Source organism: Spodoptera frugiperda, chromosome 30, assembly GCF_023101765.2.
Source record: "Spodoptera frugiperda isolate SF20-4 chromosome 30, AGI-APGP_CSIRO_Sfru_2.0, whole genome shotgun sequence".
Lineage (NCBI taxonomy): Eukaryota > Metazoa > Arthropoda > Insecta > Lepidoptera > Noctuidae > Spodoptera > Spodoptera frugiperda.
In genome coordinates, this window is record NC_064241.1 from 4,009,257 (window position 1) to 4,028,755 (window position 19,499).

Here is a 19,499-nt window from a genome sequence, read left to right on the forward strand (position 1 = left end):
ATTTTATCAAGAACGTCGGGAAATAGTAAATGTGGTGCTCTTAAAAAATAAGTTTGAAAAGTATTTTTTTTAAATCACAGTTGTAATTACTTACTACTACATTAAAAACTATCTAATAAAAACTTTACTGCCAAGCAAGAAATATGTTTTCTAGTTGAGGCAAAATCTTTTCGATTTTCTATTTATTATATTCTCAGTTTTACGCACGTAAGTGTATACGGCAGCCGTATAGGTTTTTTAGGTTTTTCCCTATATTTTTGGATCAGGTTGTTCCCCATTTGTGTTATAAGTACCGTGTAATAGGTGATGAGCCTATTACCATATAATGAGCACAATTCCAAGCTCCGTACTAATACTGTACAAAAAGCCAAAAAAATCTCAGCAACACTCTGTCCGACCCGGTACCCGAGACCCCTTGCCCGCACCTCTACCTACCCTTTTTAATTAGTAAACAGGTCAAACCCAAATAAAATAAAAACCACATTCGTTCTTCAAAAGTCAACGACTTCATTCAGCACCGTATATCTAATATTTCATTCTTTCGCTTAATATAACTTATTAATTTAATATGATACTGTGAAAGGGTCGTGATACGTGACGTAGAAGTTATGATGTTACTTCGTGTAATGTAATTAATGTTGTGGTACTTGTAGAGATATCAGAGATAAAAAGTTGAACCAAGTTTTAATATGAAGATAAAAGTTATTGAAATTATAACAAAGCATTGAAACGTAATTCATATAATTTTCTTAAGAGGTAAATTCGTAGGTGTATTTACAGTACATCTACGACTTTAAATCTACGTTTCTCTAGTAATAATAAAGGGTGGTTTTCATTGATGAAAAGTTCAGACAGAGATGTACTATGCTACATTGCTGTGGATGCGTTTGGCTTCCATCAATTATATTCATTGGTACACATAGCTTAGCACTGGTGGAAACGGACTCTGCTAAGCTATGTTTTTATATGGAAAGATGTGTGCTATGGATGCGTGCTATGGATGTGTGCTATAGATGGCTTCCCTACTATCGATACATCGCATACGGAGTGGAGCCTGTATCTCAAGTCTCCAGGTCTCCCTCCTCTCCCTATATCAGTATCTTAGACTCTACTACTCTTATTCTTGACTAATAAAAGTAAAACTCAGAGTCTGGCGTAAGAAAAATCTTAGCCTTATTTTTTTATTCTTTAATTCGGACTAGACAGGCCAAAAACCAGCAATAAAGAAAACCTTAGAGATTAGAATAGTAATGGGGCACTAAAATTCAAATAACAAAATTCTAATTTAAATTGCGTTATTAATCTGGCAAATAAAATTCGCCTTAATTGCTTTGAACAAACATTGAGATAATTACTAATTTTGTTTGACGGAGTTAATCAAATAGATTAAATACTGTACAAATACAAAGAACTATGAATTTTCATGTAAATTGTATTACATTTCGACACCAGCAATTTATACTACGCTAACTCGAAATTTGGAAAAAACGTTTTTTTATGCCAAGTTGCTTAAAATGTGTGTTTACATACGTCATAAAAAAATTGAGAAGAAATATGCAAAAATAAGAAAGTTACAAATCTTATAAAACGCTAAGTAAAGGTACTTTGCGGATATCCATGGTAACTAAAGGGAGCAACACAGCAGTTATATAACATTAGAGACTGATTTAACATTTGTGTTTAAACAAATTATAACAGTAATTGTGGAGTATGTTACACGCTATTGCAAATGTTATATTGTTACACATTGTTGTATAACGTTATATAACTGCTGTGTGGGAGCACCTTAACAATACAATAAATTCGCGATTCAGCGGCGGATTAGAGCTGCGGGTGCCACCAAGTCAACACCTCCCTAAGATCCTCCGTGGAGGAGCGAAACATATGTCGAGTGTTTTGTTGCATGTCGTGTGTGTGTATTTGTGTTGCACCTCTTACGTGCAGGAGGGTGGTGCTGCACACCGCATGCTGAAAATACATCTACCAGCGGAATTAAAACTTGAAATTTATTGAATTGTTAGTGTAAAATGAGTAGGTTTTGCCATAATCTGGGCACTGGATATAGTACAGTTTTATAACAGAGTGCTCCAGCCAAGCCTTTGTTAGATATGTAATAGGTATGAGCATGCATGAAGAGACTGATGACTGTTGATGAAGCGAAAGAAGTGTCTAAGAACCGTGGCAATTGGGGTTCGATTGTCTCTGCCTACCCCCATGGGAGTCAAGCGTGAGGTTATGCATGTATGTATGTATGTAATGGGTAGTAGGGTTCCTAAAAAATGTATTTTATACTCTACCGTCACATAACACAGTTCAATTTGCATGCAAAATGTATTTTATTATTATTCTTTGCTTAAAAAGAATCGGGCCGTTATTAAAACCTCTGACGAAGACTTCCAACTTTCATATTTCTGATCTTATAAATATTTAGCGGTACGGAACGCGATGCATCGTATCATAATATTTTGTTCACTCGCTCTGTTCAAAGTTACCGTTGTGTAACTTTTCATCAGTTTTATACGAGAAGCTGAAAGTAGATACATAGTAGCTATCAATATTGATCATAGAGTTAAGCATAAGGTTCGATGTAGAAGATAATATTGCTCACTTACCGATCTGTAGCGAGTTCGATTCTTGCACGGCAACACTTTGTGTGAGCCACAATTTGTTGTTTCCAGTCTGGGTGTCATGTGCATGAGAAATTGTATGTTTGTTGTTGACGCACCCACGATACCATAGAAAATTCTACAGGCCAAAGTTTTTGTAAAAAAAAATGTAATACAATATCTTCACGATGAAAGGAATTGAACTCCTAAACGGCTGTTGTTATTTTGATACTCTATTAATTAATGTGTAATAATAACTCATTCCATTAAATAAGAGCAAGCCTATCATGAAACAAATTGTACAACCATGATGCATACAACATATTCTTTTATCTTCCTCTGTAACCAGAACCTAACACGCTATCAGCGTAACATGCGTTTATCGCTCAAAGTCACGTAGACTCATAATGTAAGGGATTTAGAGACAAAGTAACCGCAACACGTATTTGTGGCGAATGTGGAGATACTGAGGAAACCACCCCTTAAAACAATATGAGTGTGATAAGTGTGTTATTTTAAATTACTTTGGTTTGGTCCTATATTCACATGGATGTTAAATTCATACTTATTTTCATTAATTAATCAGTGTACATAACGACGAAGATTTAATTTTGACTGCACGGTTGTCCTGTCTTGACCGAGCTGTAATAAGCTATGAAACGTATGGGAACGTTTAACAGTTATACAATTCATTATTTTTAATGTACTGACAATGTGGTTAAGTAAAATTAACAGCAATTACTTAAGGGTTTAATGGAGGTTACAGTTCTATAGGTACTTATAGTATGAGTTTAAATACTTTACTTGCCATCTAAGGTTTAGTTTCACCTAATACTGGAATTTTTAGTAGGTAGTTAAGTTAAAAGATTTTCAAAATATTTGTTCAATATCTAAACTAAACTTTATTGCTACATAGGTACATTAAAAAATATCCAGACACTTTACTTTTTTAGGGAGAAAATCATCTTATGTTCTCCCGTTTAGGTCGAAGCGAGAAGGTGTGTCAGACTCTTACTGACTAAAATCCACCCCGTTCCTACTCCTGCCTTTCGAGCCGAAGCCCTGATTACCCGATAGGTAGTCCGCAGCTCCGGGTCCGACTGCAACCTACCTTTTTTTTTTCAGTGGGGAAAATCATCTAATGACTTCTCTCGCCAGGGCAAAGCGAGAGGGAGTGTCAGACTCTTACTGACTAAAAACCACCCCGTTCCTACTCCTGCTTGTCGAGCCGGAGCCCCGGTAAACCCGCTAGGTAGTCCGCAGCTCCGGATTAAGCATCAGCCCTACTGGGCCCTATCTGTGGTGGTCTGATGGCTCTTTGAGGCGCGCGCGGAACGCAACGCGCCGCACGCACGGGTCTGGTTCTGGTCGGGCGGCGAGCTACTCTTGCTCGCCGTCCGCAGACCACTGCAACCTACCTAGGACAGTAATTAATTAGTAGAAGTAGTTTCGTACACACACACACACAACGTCACGCCTTTTATCCCCGAAGGGGTAGGTAGAGGTGCACATTCACAGTCCTTCAAAAGAGTTATTGCAGGGGCTAAGTCTCAGTACATCGGTAGAATTGGCGAGAAGCTTGAACGCCTTCCTTCGGGAACTCGTGCGTTCTGGTCGCTCGCCAAAGCTATCGAAGGCAATTTCTGCAGGCCGTCATTTCCACCTCTGCACATGGGGGGGATTCGTTGGCTCATGGCGCAAGGGATAAAGCCCAACTTTTGGGTAAAATCTTTGCGTCCAACTCGACACTGGATGACGGGGGCGTGGGCCGCCTGCCGTGCCGTGGTGTGGGTGGCATATGCCAGATATCCGATTCCACCAGCGTTCGGTACGTTTGGCGCTCCTGTCCCTTGATGTCCAAAAGTCGAGTGGGCCCGACGGGATTCCACCCCTTGTGTTAAAGATGTACGCTCCGGAGTTGGCACCAGTTTTAACACGTCTTTTTCGGCTCTCTTACTTTTTAGGCGTAGTACCGAAATCCTGGAAGACGGCCTTGGTCCACCCGATCCCTAAAAAGGCGATCGAACAAATCCGTCCAACTACAGACCGATAGCCATAACTTCCCTCTTCTCGAAAATAATGGAGTCCATTATTAACTGCCAGCTCTTGCGGTACCTAGAAGATCACCAACTACTCAATGACCGACAATACGGTTTTCGTAAAGGTCGGTCGGCTGGGGATCTTCTGGTTTACCTGACACACCGTTGGGCACAGGCGATCGAGTCTAAGGGGGAAGCGTTGGCAGTGAGCTTGGACGTGGCGAAAGCCTTCGACCGGGTCTGGCATAAAGCGCTTCTTTCGAAGCTTCCTTCCTATGGGCTTCCCGAGAAATTGTGCGAATGGGTCTCCTGCTTCCTTACAGACAGAAGCATTAAGGTCGTTGTCGACGGGGAATGCTCCGACTCTCTGTCTGTGAACGCAGGTGTCCCTCAAGGCTGCGTGCTATCACCTACCCTGTTCCTCATCCATATCAATGATATGTTGCAAATCAGCGGCATTCATTGTTATGCGGATGACAGTACAGGTGATGCCTATTATACCGGCCGCGCTAACATTTCTCGGGAAAACGTCATCGAAAGCCGAAACAGATTTGTGTCAGATATCGAGACTTCTTTGCAGAGAATCTCAGATTGGGGTGAACTTAATCTGGTCCAGTTTAACCCTACTAAGACACAGGTCTGCGTGTTTACCGCTAAGAAACTACCGTTGGTCGTCTCACCTCAGTTTCAAAGTACCCCTCTGACTGCCTCAGCCGGTATTGGAATACTTGGCATCAACATTTCGAGCGACGTCCAGTTCCGTGGTCATCTGGAGGATAAGGCTAAATTAGCCTCGAAAAAGCTTGGTGTGCTCAACAGATCGAGGCAGTATTTCACTCCAGCCCATCGCCTGCTTCTATATAAGGCGCAAGTTCGGCCCCATATGGAATACTGCTCTCATCTTTGGGCGGGGGCACCCCAGTACCAGCTTCATCCTCTGGACCGCGTTCAGCGGCGTGCGGTTCGGATTGTTGAGTGTCAGGAAGTTTCAAACCGACTTGACACTTTGGCAATGCGTAGAGATGTAGCTTCATTGTGCATTTTCTATCGCTTATACCACGGGGAGTGCTCTGAGGAATTGTTTGGTCTTATTCCTGCCGCTTCTTTTCGCCATCGACCCACACGACAGCATTTCCATCCCCACCATATAGATGGTTGGCAGGCCACAACTGTGCGCTTCTCGCGCAACTTTCTGCCTCGCACAGCAAAACTGTGGAATGAGCTGTCGTCGGCGGTATTTCCGAACCGATACGACCTTCAAACCTTCAAGAAAAGAGCATACTCCTTTTTAAAAAACAAAGGCCGGCAACGCACCTGTGACTCCTCTGGTGTTGCGGGTGTCCATGGGCGGCGCTGATCGCTTACCATCAGGTGACTCGTTTGCTCGTTTGCCTCCTATTCCATAAAAAAAAAAAAAAAAAAAACATTACGGCACGTAATGCCGCTATACAATGTACACCCACTTTTCACAATTTTGTGTTAAAGTCCTATGTAATAGGGGGTGAGCCTATTGCCATATCCTGGACACAATTCCAGACTCCGTGCTACCACTGAGAATTTTTTCGAAAATCCGAAAAAAAGCTCTTAATACTTTGCCCGACCCGGGAATCGAACCCGAGACCCCTTGTTCGGCAGTCGCACTTGCGACCACTCGACCAACGAGGCAGTTTTATGTAAATATTAAAAGCAGCAGTTAGTAGAATTTACGTAAACATTAAAATGTAAACGTGTAAAAGATAAAGATAAAAATATTTACATACATTAATGAAAAATAAATATACTCATTTAACTGAATAAAATATAATTAAATGAAATTAAAAATTACATTAAATGTTATTCTTTTACGACTGCTAGTATGAATAAAACGTTTATGTACGAAGTGTGGTGTCGTTATTATTTTATGCTTCAATAAATTTTATTTTTATTTACTCAGTTTAAATATTTTGGCATTACAATAACAATTAAAATATAAACTTAGCTAATTGTCCCTTTTTGGTAGGTTTTTGACATTACATTTATTTTATTTTCAGCCACAAATTACTGTGATCAACTGTACGGTTAGTGCGGGGGCTGGGTTACGGGCTGCGGCCTAACGCTGTAGTGGGTTCGATTCCCATACGGACTCGGCAACTCTTTGCGTGACCCACAAATTGTTTTCGGGTTTGGATGTCATGTGAACTTATACGTTTGTAAACGCACCCACGATACAGGAAAAAAAATGCTAGTGTAGGGCAAAAGTTTTATTTAAAATAATATAACTACACTCCTTTCACTCTTTTTGTATAACCTGCCAATACTTGTAATGACCAGCTCGTCCCGCTATCTTCATAGACAATACATACATATTTAAAGATAATTTCACTTAGAATCAGCTAAATGTGAGCAAAGGCTAATTAAGTATGAGAGAAAACGGGAGACTTGCCAAATGTTCAGTCTTTTAAAGGAACTTTTTCTTTTATATGCTTAGGGCTGCACTTAGTTCGCACATGGTGCAATGTAGATTAAGATATGCTTACTTAGATACTCCTGGCCTTTTAAAATAGACTTTTAGCTATATTTTGTAACTCTGGACACCATCATAGAAAAACGGCTAATAATTTCTGTATCTAAATTAAAAAACACATGTAGTAGTGACTTATGTACCTATATGGTAAAAAAAAAATATATTGACTTTGCATCATGTTTATATTACAAATTTCGTGAGACATACTCAATTAATAATTATGTTTTTTGGCTTACTCGCGTAATTATTTGACTCATAGTCATACAGCAGCTTAGCAGCGTGACAATCGCCGCGTCGTATTTTACGGAATGCTGCTCTAGCATGGCTTGAAACTAATCGAGTTCTTCGTCAAATAATGACGTAAGCAAGTCGAAAAACGTAATAATTTACTTTGCACTAATTGAGAATGTTATTGGTTCCGACAACGACCACTACGTGTGCGAAGCAATCTGCTCAAGTAATAATTTTGAGACCGCACCAGACTCTATATTTTTAATTACTGTCACGACGGAGTTTAGAAAAATATTGTAACGTTTAATTTCTAACTTCTCAATTGAAGTAAGTTAGAAAATAACTAGAGTTGTTCTAAAGAATCAGAAGGTTAAGATTTTAATTAATAAATGTGTAACAAATATCACACTAAGAGGTATTAGAAAACTGAAAGTTCGTTTGCTTAGATGTTTATCCGTCAATTACGATGAAACTACTAAACGGATTTTGATAAAAGGACATGGCTAAACCAAAGTATGGACGTCGTAACCCGTACAAATAAATATTGTATAAATATGGTACCTAGCAATAAATAAAGCCGCATAATTAAAAATTTATATTCTGTAATTAAGAAGGTCACAGAAACTTGGCATCTGCGCAATCCTGAAAATAAAGTAGCGCTCCTACGTCAAACAACATTACAAAAACTTCAATATAACATTGCTGTGAACTTTTACCAAGGCGTTTTGATGTACCTGAGCCGAAAGTTATTTATATTGAGGTAGATAGGTAAACAATTCTGCTTATACTAGATAATGAACACAAAGTAACCAAGGACAGACACAAAATATATAGTAAGATGGCAATCTTATACAAATATGTATATTTTGTGTCGATCAAAACATTTACAATTATTTGGTTTCAGAAAAAAGTAATTATATTACCGTTATTAAAAATTGATGTTCGTTTAATTATTTCGATTTGATTTTCGGGGAAACTAATGTCCTAATAATAGCTTGCAGTACCTACTTCCGTGTTGTCATGTCAAACCACAACAGAAAAAAATCAATTATGAAACTTATTTTTTGTTAATTTTTGTTCACCAAGTTATAAGAATTAGTTAAACACAAAATAATTCATAAGTGAATATTTAAATAATACGGGTTAGCGTGAAATTCGTATTCTTGTTATTATGCCTGGGTCAGTCATTTAGCCATCTCCTTTGGTATACAAATAGGGTATGAGCTAACTTCGGTGATAGGATACGGAGTACGCTTTTTATACCTCGGGAACGCGAGCGAAGCCGCTGGCAAAAGCTAGTCCATACATAAACAAAAATATCAATGTTATTTCAACACCATTGTCACTACGAGTTCCAAACCTTTGACTTCCCACCTACCACTTCAAATTTCACACCGTCTCCTCAAAGACACCTTACGTCCAAATAGCATAATCCCATTTCCGTTACCAGTGACTTTAAACCAGCCATATTCCGATATTTGGACCTCGATCCCGTAATTTAATTTGCAACGCTTGGCACAGGTCTTTGTGTTAGAAACTTCGTAGACACATGGTTCCTTTGTGGTCGGTTCTCAAAATCATGTGTCATGCTAGGTAAACTGTAACGAATATTGTCTTTGTGTTGTTCTTAGTTATAATTTTGATTTGATTTAATCTGTTTGGTCTCGGCCTCGTTGGTCGAGTGGTCGCAATTGCGACTGCCGGGCAAAGTATTACTGGGCTTTTTTCGGTTTTTCGTAGTCTCAGTAGTAGCACGAATTTTGCCCAGTATATGACAATAGGCTATTACAAGTGACTTATAACACAAAGGGTGAAAAGAGGGAGTACATTGTATAGCGGCATTAGGTGCCGTAATGTGCACCTCTGCCTACCCCTTTGGCGATAAAAGGCGTGACGTTGTAAATATATTAATTTGGTTGTTAAAGCTAAGTGAGAGGTGGTTGAATGGTCTGCTTTCAAGGTTAGGCAAATTCGTGATATTGGGTTTAGTGCTTTGTATCGTACGTATTGTACGTATGAACCACTTTATGGAGAGTAGAGTCAATGTTTATTTAACTTCTTTATGGACCGAGATATAAAAGTTCTACACCATTGTCATCTTCAAACACAACACTACCTCCCATTAAAGCCGTGGCAGATAATTTTAGAACACCTTATATTTAGGATATATTTTAGTGACGTAACAGAATTATAAAGATAGTGATTTAGTCTTTATAATAATTGTTCTTTCTAGTAAATACCATTCTTATTTCATAATTATTTCTCTATAAATATTTTTCACTCAGATTTTCATTGTGATAATAATATAAGATCTTCGAAATATCGTCTGCGTGCGTATCGTCTACCCAGCGGCAGCGTGGGTGCGTTTTCTGAACGACTATGCCTAGCTTTTAATAGCGATAAATGTTAAGGACCTTTTAATGCTTTCATTTATTCATTCAAAGATAGCAATTTAATTTAGAAACCTGCCCACATCTTTTCTTTATTGCTAATGTACTTACGAAGCTTTGTATGCGATGTGGTCTACAAACGTAACCTAAAGTTTAGTATCTACTGACGTTCAAAAGAAAAATAAGTAAAGAATTTCAAAATGTTATCCTGTATCATGGGTGCGTTAACAAACATACAATTTCACGTACACATGATACCCAGACCCGAAAGAACAATTTGTGGAACACACAAAGAGTTGTTCCGTGCATGAATTTTAAATTATTATTTATTTTTAAATTTTTGTAAGGTATTGAATAGTGTTATTGGTTTGTACCGTTCTATTCAAATAAATAAATAAATGAATCGAACTTGCTACACGTTGCACGGTTGCTTGTTGCCCAGCCCCACCAAGCGTGCAATGTTTCTCTAATTCTAATTTATCAATAGACTAGCTACTCCTACACAGAATCACTCGCTCTACTCAGCTCCTATTTATCTTAGCATGTTGTCTTATGCTTATGTTTTTCTCAATAAATAAACTGTGCAACACAAAAATAATTATTCAATTCGGAGTTCCGAAGATTAGTGCGTTCAAACAAAGAAAAAAACTTTTTGCTTTAACCAATATAAATCAACATGTCACAAAAATCCTGGCTGCACATTAACCCAACTGAAATATACTAGAACAATAGTTTGAAACAGTGAAATATGATAAATCACATTATAGTCACTCCTCTTTCGAGAAAAAAACATTTATCAAGGGATTGATTGCGTCCTCCGAACACCCTCCGGCCCTCCAGCTTTGTTCATATTTGTACTATGTGAAAATTGGAACTAAAATAACAACACGAAACTTGAAGTGTATTTGTTGTTCAGATACGGAATTTGTTGGAGCATTTTTGTTGAGAAATAGAGATTTTTGTTTATAGGAACTTTAAAAAGCATGGTAAAGAATGTTGGTAACAATTGAATTTTAAAGTAATATATTAAACACACATCAACAGCCTGCCTCGTTGGTCGAGTGGTTGCAAGAGCGACTTTTGGGCATGGGGTCTCAGGTTCGATTCCCGAGTCGAGCAAAGTATTGCTGGGACATTTTCGGTTTTTGAATAATTCCCGGTAGTAGCACGGAGTCTGGAAATGTGCCCGTTATATGGTAATAGGCTCATCCACTATTACATGGGACTTTGCGTGCCATAATGTACACTTTTGCCTACCCCTTCAGGAATAAAAGGTGATATTTAGTTTTATACAATATAACATAAATTATAGAATTCCAAATAAAAAATGAACAATCAAATACATACTAGTCAATTGCGGTGAAAACCCTCCGCAAATTGCGGTTAGTTTCATGAAATGGTGCTGAAAATTTAGTGTTTGGTCGAATAAGTGTCATTTGCTTTTTAATGTACCCAATACTCTAGTTTAATCTATCAGTAGGTTAATATTTACATAGACTATAACATTCACTGTAACTCAATAAATCTTACACATATTATACATGCGAAAATTTGTCAGTTTGTGTGTTTGTTTGTTACTCATTCATGTCTATTTACACGGAAACGCCGGCAAAGCCGCGGGCCGAAGCTTGTAAGAACTTTATTAAAATTGATTCCAAAAACATTCCGTTTATAAATATGTTCATATTCATTACATTATTCGACCATTTACCTATTGTATATATATGTGAAAACAATCTAACGACAATACAGCGAATAGGAAACACTCCTCAATGATTTCCCAGTCGTTTTGTAAGTCAATATAGATACGTTTATGCGAAGAAATTTTCACACAATAGAAGGGAATCAGTTATGAATTCACCTGTCATCTTGAATAGAGTGCTCAGGAAGGTCCCTTTGTCGTCCCAAGAAACGGATTTATTATATTTTGATGTTGCAGCCAAAATGACGGTTGAATACATGAAACATTTTTTTAACCTTTCCTTTGGGATTCAGGGTTGGAGATTGCTCTTTCGAAATGTAATGGTTTTTGATAAAAAAAAAGGTTTTTGTACCCTACTTGAATGTTTTCTCTTACACGCTTCTATGTATATCTTTCATATGAATATATTTTCATCTTAAAATAGTGTTAGAGAAAACAATCAAGTAGGATACAAAAACCTAAGACCAGTATTTTTTGAAATCTTAAAGTACACTTTTAAGGTAAGAGTCCACAGACCCGCATAGTACGCATCGCACGCATTCCGTATGACGTCATCGCATGTAGGCATTGCTGATGATGCGGTCCGTACGATGCGGATCAGTGGACGCAGTTGTATGAATTTCTATACCAGACAAACTAAAATCCGTTGCGTGCGATGCGTACGATGCGGGCCTGTGGACGCTTACCTTTACGGGTAGTTACCTGAGCTACTTAAAAGTCTAAATGCTCTCAACCTTAATTAGCCAGAAAGATAGTGAAACTAAGTGCTTAGAAACTAATTGACTGCTTAACCTTATCATTAAAAAAACTAGGTCAAAGAGACATGGCATTAGAATATAAGTACTTTTAATGTGCACTTTGGTTTTAAAAATATCGTACATGAAATTCAGACTCCCTTAAAATCCCAGGATCATACTAATCACACTAATATTATAAATGTGATAGTTTGTTTGTTTGGATGTTTGTCCGTCAATCACGCTGAAACTACTGAACGGATTTTGATGACAAACATCATTATCAGCAGCAGTTAGGGTATAAGTTGACTTGGGTGATAGAATACTTTTTATCCGACGGGAACGCGAGCGCAAGGGATCGCAGAAGCTAGTTGTCCAAAAATCTCAACTAAGTCCAAAATAGTGAAAAGTTTATACGTCTACTAACTAACAAGTCTTAAGTAAATAAATGAAGGTCAGAAAAAGGATAAATCCTCACCGCCTTCCACTACATCTTTAAACCATGCAATTAACTAGACCATTTTCTACAGAATTGGGTAACTAATGGGACTTAAAATTGCTACCTAGACCTATATTTTAACACCAAGGAAAGAAATAAGCTTTTTCAGTAGGTGTACGACTTTCAAAAACGAATTCTAAATAAATATTCACACGCAACGTCACGCCTTTTATCCCTGAAGGGGTAGACAGAGGTGCACATTACACAAAGTTGACTCAATTTTCACAATTTGTGTTATAATTCCCATGGAATAGGGGTGAGCCTATAGGCAATTACTGGGCACTATACAACCACTACACACAATAAACCTAAACCTAAGTAATAAACCTAAATTAAACTTAAACTAGATTATAAAAATGAATTCAAGTTGACATCTAAATGAATAAAAAAATCCGCAGTCCTACAAAAGCAAACAAATTCTTTTATAACAAAAACTCAGTCCAATTAATCAAAAAATCATTCCGCACAATGCTGGAAATGCATGAATTACCAAGTTAAAAACTGAAGACTATTTTCCATAAAGATGGCGAATGCAATTTACTGAATATAATGACCGGACTCTACTGTGTTAGAGACCAGATAAAAAGGAGGATATTTTTAAACAATCTTTATCATGGTATAAGCCGGTAAACGAGCGGGCGGATCACCTGATGGTAAGCAATTGCCGCCGCCTACTGACACCCGAAACACCAGAGGCGTTACAGATGCGTTGCCGGCCTTTTGGGGGTTGGGAATATTTAACTATTGTTGGGGAATCGGGGATTAGGGATCTGCATACTTAGCACGGTGGTTGGGCAATTGGCTGCCACGCAACGTGTAGTAACAATTCCTGCACGGAGCAACTCTTTGTGTGATCCACTAATTGTTGTTTTGGGTCTGGGTGTCTTGTATATATTTAAACGCACCCATGACACAGGAGAAAATCCTAGTGTAGGACAACGTTATACAAAGTAAAATACAAAATAAGGAGAATTTCGCTACTCAAGTCTCTTCTCCAACTCGACTTCAGTGCAGTCCATGAGTGGAGATGTCTGGGGTTTCTGTCACATGTCATACATAAAAAACTGGAATCATAAGTTGTGCCGTGCCATGTGGATATATGAGCTGTACCATATGGCGATGTAAACTGCTTACAACTTGCAGATAGCTATAGTCATTCTAGCTTAGAAATTTTAAACTTCTATCTGAAAATCATCTCTCTCCTCTCCTCTTTAGTGGGGCCTAACCCTAACTTAGAAGAACGCTGTTTAGTTCCTTTGGAAAATATAAAAGAATTTTATTGTCAGTCAAGAGTTTCATTTCAAATTGTATTTGCAAGTTGTCGTACTTGATACTTGAAGTGTTTTACAGTTTTGTTCAAAGGTAATTGGATCAATTTAAAATTGACCTACACAGGAGTACCGTTTTAAATGAAAATCCTTTGACTGAATAATACTTGTATTCCATTGACTTCTCGTTAGTGAGGTAAATTGTCATGTCAGAATAACTTAACTTTCTTTTAGATTTAAGTTTAAAGGACTAGGCATTTTGTTTTATTCACGTTGGACCTAGAGATTTGTCTTGTCTGAATGTTCAAAATTTTATGAATATAATTAACAAAAAGTTGAATTTCAAATTAATATTATGTACCTATGTTAGCCGAATTACTTACTTTCAAAGTTATTAAAAAATGCGTTGCTAAAACTATAATAGACTGGATCAGAATGAAAAATGTATTTCATTGGAATTAGAAAGAGGATTCTATGAAATACATTTATTATTCTCTGCTATTAGAATAACGGTAATGTAATGAAAAATAAATCATTAGAAGTAAATCCTCTATCTATAATTTCGGAGGACACCAAAAACCAAAAGCGCTACACTACACAAGCTGCCTTAGCACAATGAATTCTCAGTAAGGCTAATGCCTGATCCGGAGCTACGGACTACCTAGCAGGTTTACAGGGGCTCCGGTTCGAAAAGTACGAGAAGGAACAAGGTGGTTTTCAGTCAGTAAGAGTCTCACACTCCTTCTCGTCTTGCCCAAGGCAGGAGAAGACATTGGATGATTTTCCCCCTCAAAAACAAAGCACAATGAATTGAATAAATTATTCATATCTCCAAAATGTACGAGTAATCAAGAATCCACACAAGAAGTTCCGAGAGCTATACGAACTCGCTTAATAGATAGATTACTCGTTTCACCATCTGACATTTGCATACGTCACGAGACGCCATGACACCCGTTCCGGCCCGCCATTAGAAACTGATTTGATTGATGTTTTGACTGAGATCCCCGTAATGGCACACTGATTGATAGAACCTTGAACAGTTTATTGGAGTTCGCCCATATTCAATTACACAGACTTAATATTAAAGTAATTTTCGGAATCGATAACTTTCGTGATTCTCTGTAATCGAATAGTATTCGTGTTTGGTTTCGTTTTCAAACTTTATCGATTAAGTTTTGCGGTGTTTCGGCTTTTAATGACTTTGGTTTTGTTACTGTAGTAGTTGTGGATGTTTTAAGTTTATATTTGACTGTCTTGTTGGTTTATTAGAAGCGGGTATAACTGGGTATAAAGAGGCTTTGATCTTAAGTTCGTTATTAGTTTAATTCAGCGAACTGTTTTCTCAATCATCGTCATCATCGTCTAAGTGTGGGAGAGCCATGCTTCGGCACGAATGGGCCGGCTCAACCGGAGTGATACCACGGCGTCACAGAAAACCGACGTGAAACAACGCATGCGTTGTGTTTCGTTGTGTAAGTGAGGTTACCGGAGGCCCAATTTCCCCCTTCCCAATCATCCTAATCCCCGATTCCCAAACAACAACCCTTAAATTTCTAACTCCCAAAAAGCTGGCAACGCACTTGTAACGCCTCTGGTGTTTCAAATGTCCATGGGCGGCGGCGATTGCTTACCATCAGGTGATACGTCTGCTCGTTTATTTTATAAACAAAAATCATCGTACTTGACCAAAATACTATTACCTAGTAATTTCGATTTGAAAATGGTCTATCCAAATACAAAATGTAAATTATCTATCATGGATGTCGGACATGTGTATACCCTCGTTCGACATCTAATTTCGTGTATGAACAATCTGTCTATCACATAGATACAAAAGCAGCGTAATTTCTGCAATATGATGGAAACATTATTATGTTAGACAGTGTAATGGTTTCATCAGGTGGGTTTTATTGTACTGTATTCTGTGTTCATAATAATGCATAAAGGCTTATTGTCGTAAATCCTTTTGCTGCTGCTTCCTTTTGGTCAGTGATAATTAGCAACATGACTAATAATTGCTGGTAAAGTAAAGACAAGAGTGTCAAACTCTTACTGACTAAAAACCACTCCGTCTACTTTTCTGTCTAAGTCTGCAGTTCTAGAGTTTTTAAGTGTTAACCATGACTTATTCATTCCATTAAAACAATTGGACCAAAACACGTAAACAAACAAGTCACTGAGGAGTAGTTTCAAATATACCTACAATAAAGTACACACTGTATAATATAGTATAGGTACTACCGATGCACACATTCAATTAATTCGATTACGTATCTCGAATGTATTCGATTGTTCTCTCTCGTAACGAAACGAACTCAATCGTTTACAATCGCCAAAAGTATATGAACGTCGAACGAATGTGGACTATGAATGTTATTTGAATGACAAATTGTCAATTTAAAAATCGTTGATACTCAATTGGATGTGACTGCAACGTTGTCATGCTTGGAGCACGACGTTTTGGATTTAATTTTTGAATCCAGGTTGAAATGTAGTAGCGATGTTACCTTGGCACCCTTTTATATGTGAAAATTAACCAAATAAATATAGGACAACTGGTTTTTAAGTGTAAAAACAGTTGGGTTTGAACTTACTACTTTAACTTTTAAACATTAAATTTTTCAGCAAGCTTTTTTTGGCAAGGCAAGGCAAAATGCAGGCTTTTTTTAAAGGGGGAAAATCATCCAATGACTTCTCCCGCCTTGGTCAAGGCCAGAGGAAGTGTCAGATTCTTACTGACCAAAAACCACCCCGTTCCTACTCCTGCTTCTCGAACCGGAGCACCAGTGAACCCGCTAGGTAGTCTGCAGCTAGTTTCTTAATTACATTTGTAAACATAAAGTAAGACATGCTAAAATACACAGTATTGTAAAGAACTGCAGTTGCATCACAATATAAAAGTAGTCCAAATAAAACTCTGGATACGGTGCAGTCTTTTTTCCAAGTCCCAATAGTGACATGAATGTTACAGTGCAACGTCGAGCCTATAAAGTCAGTCAGTTGTTCCGTCACATAAAATGTCGGTTTTCTGAGTTTTTGTTGCGATACGTTTTCTACCATATGTCTCCATCTACTTCTGTATTGTTTACGAATTCTTTAATAAAGTCACCAATGAAACTCATAATAATTGTTTGTTCAGGGTTTGAATTTCACGATGTGTCCATTTTTTACGGGGAAAAGTATCAATTATTAATCTGGGTTTGTGTCATTATTTGTATGGTAAATCTGCGTTGAAAAATATATGATTTATTTATTAAGGTCAATCTGATTGGAATCTGATCATCAAAAACTTTCCCAGTCTGTTAAATATTATTGTTGGACTACAAGCCTCTGTTACTACAGAGGCTTGTTGCCAGATTATACACAAAAACAAAGTGTATGTAACACTTTTATATTATACCATACACGATTAATTATTAAGATTGTTAAGCAAAAAAATGTATGCAAATTGAGTTCAATTTCATTACAATAATATCTTAATTTTTACATAGATTCCACAGAACATATTAGGTTTATTCCACGATTCTTCTTCTATAAGAATATATCTATATCCTAAATTCTATGGGGAAAAAGGCGTGATTCTATGTGATCACATTATACAAAGGTAATAACGGGAAATGGTATCGGGAGTGCAGACATTCAGGTCGCGCCGAGTCACTGAGCTTATACTAAATTGAACATAGATACCTATTAGGAGTGATATGGTTCTAAAAACCACTATGATTATTTGATTTTGCCCTATTATAAAAGCTTATATTATACATGTGGCTCTGCACATTACAGATGAGTCTATTTCATATAGTACCGGTATATATAATGTTTTGTATTTTACTTATTAGTTAAAGGAATTTAATTTCTTTATAACTTCACAGTAACGCATTTAATCTTTAGTAATACAAATCAAAAAGGCTGAACCTTATTCTATTGTGAAGAAAACAGTAAGTAAAATTGTCTTATCCTTTATTACGAAAGACACTAAAAGGGTACATAAAAGACATCCAAAAATAGCGCAAAATAAGGTCAAAAGAAAAGCTTTTCTATAAAAAAAAAACTATTAGACACAAGTCAATAGAAAATTTACTTCAACATGTCTATAAGTAACTTTGAAATAACCAAACATTCGCTTTGATCACACGTCTTTCCATTTTCTACACAAGCCTACTTTGAGCTGGCTTCAAAAAAACATCAAAGGGTCTGTCGATAAAACATGAAATCTCTTGTCAAAGGCTCAAACATCGTGGAACTTAACTATTATTGCAGACACAGCACGAAGTTTAACAACGGCCAATACATGAGTTCAAACTAAGAGGAGCCATTTGGGAGTGACCGCGCGTGCTCAAGCACCCGTCTCAAGTCAGTTCAAAGCACGTGATTTCTAAGAGTAAACTTAAAAGGGGATGTAGGTATTGTTATAATTGGAGCTGAAGAAAAATGTTAGTGTTTTTATTGTTGAAGTAGAGATAGAGGAAAGAATATAACGTGCAGATAATCTGCGCAAAAAACATAAAATTTTAGATTGGGAATGGATTATGCCAAAAAAAGAAAATAAAATAAAGCAATCACGTCAAAAATATGTATTTCCAGGGGGCTGTTGAACCCAATTCCGATCGATCAACATTGATATAGTGAAATTTCGTACTCTTGAGTTACAACACTAGCGCCTATTGCATCCGTATTGCGTAAATATTAAATAAATTAATTGATATTGAGTTTTTTTTTATATTCCGTACTCTGTATGTTAAACTGTATCTGTATGTTGTACTCTGTTATATTAACAGGTACGGTAAGTTTTGACATTGAATAATTATTGAGATTTTTTATTGGATTAAAATTACTTTGACATTGAGATTGGTTTCAAGAGTTAACGCCTAGGTTGGAAAGCTCTTGGTTATACATTACATATTAGAGCCTCGTAAAACAACCACATGTCCTTACAAATGGTGGTTGTAACAAAAAGGTACTTTTTATCACATAGAAATCACTTTTTGTCTATTGTGCTAATATCGCTATTTCCACGAAGAAAATATACTCGTATGTGCTAGCAAGATGGTAAAGCATGATAATTATGCCGCTATCTATACATCTATCTCTGATCGATTAGGAACAATAGCTACCACAAAGCAGGATTAAGCACTAACCGTGAACAAAGCAGATGATGTCTCGGATAAGATAGGACATGATCTTACGTCTTACACCTACCTGTGTGAAAGAGATAGAGAGAGAAGAAAATAATAGTGAATACAAAGTAATGTGTATTATGATAAATGGTATTTATTTTTGCAAATAAGTTACTAGGTAATACTTTTAATCGTCAACATTACTTAATTTGAGTCATATCATATACATTATGAGGTAGATACTATTCACATAAATTCTTACAAATATATACTGAGCTAAGAATTGTGAATGTTATAAATTATTATTTACCTTTGCCTTGATTTTATAATTCTAAACTAGACACAGATGCCTAGAGGGTTACCGTGACTCCGGCTCGAAAAGCAGAAGTAGGAACAGGGTGGTTTTT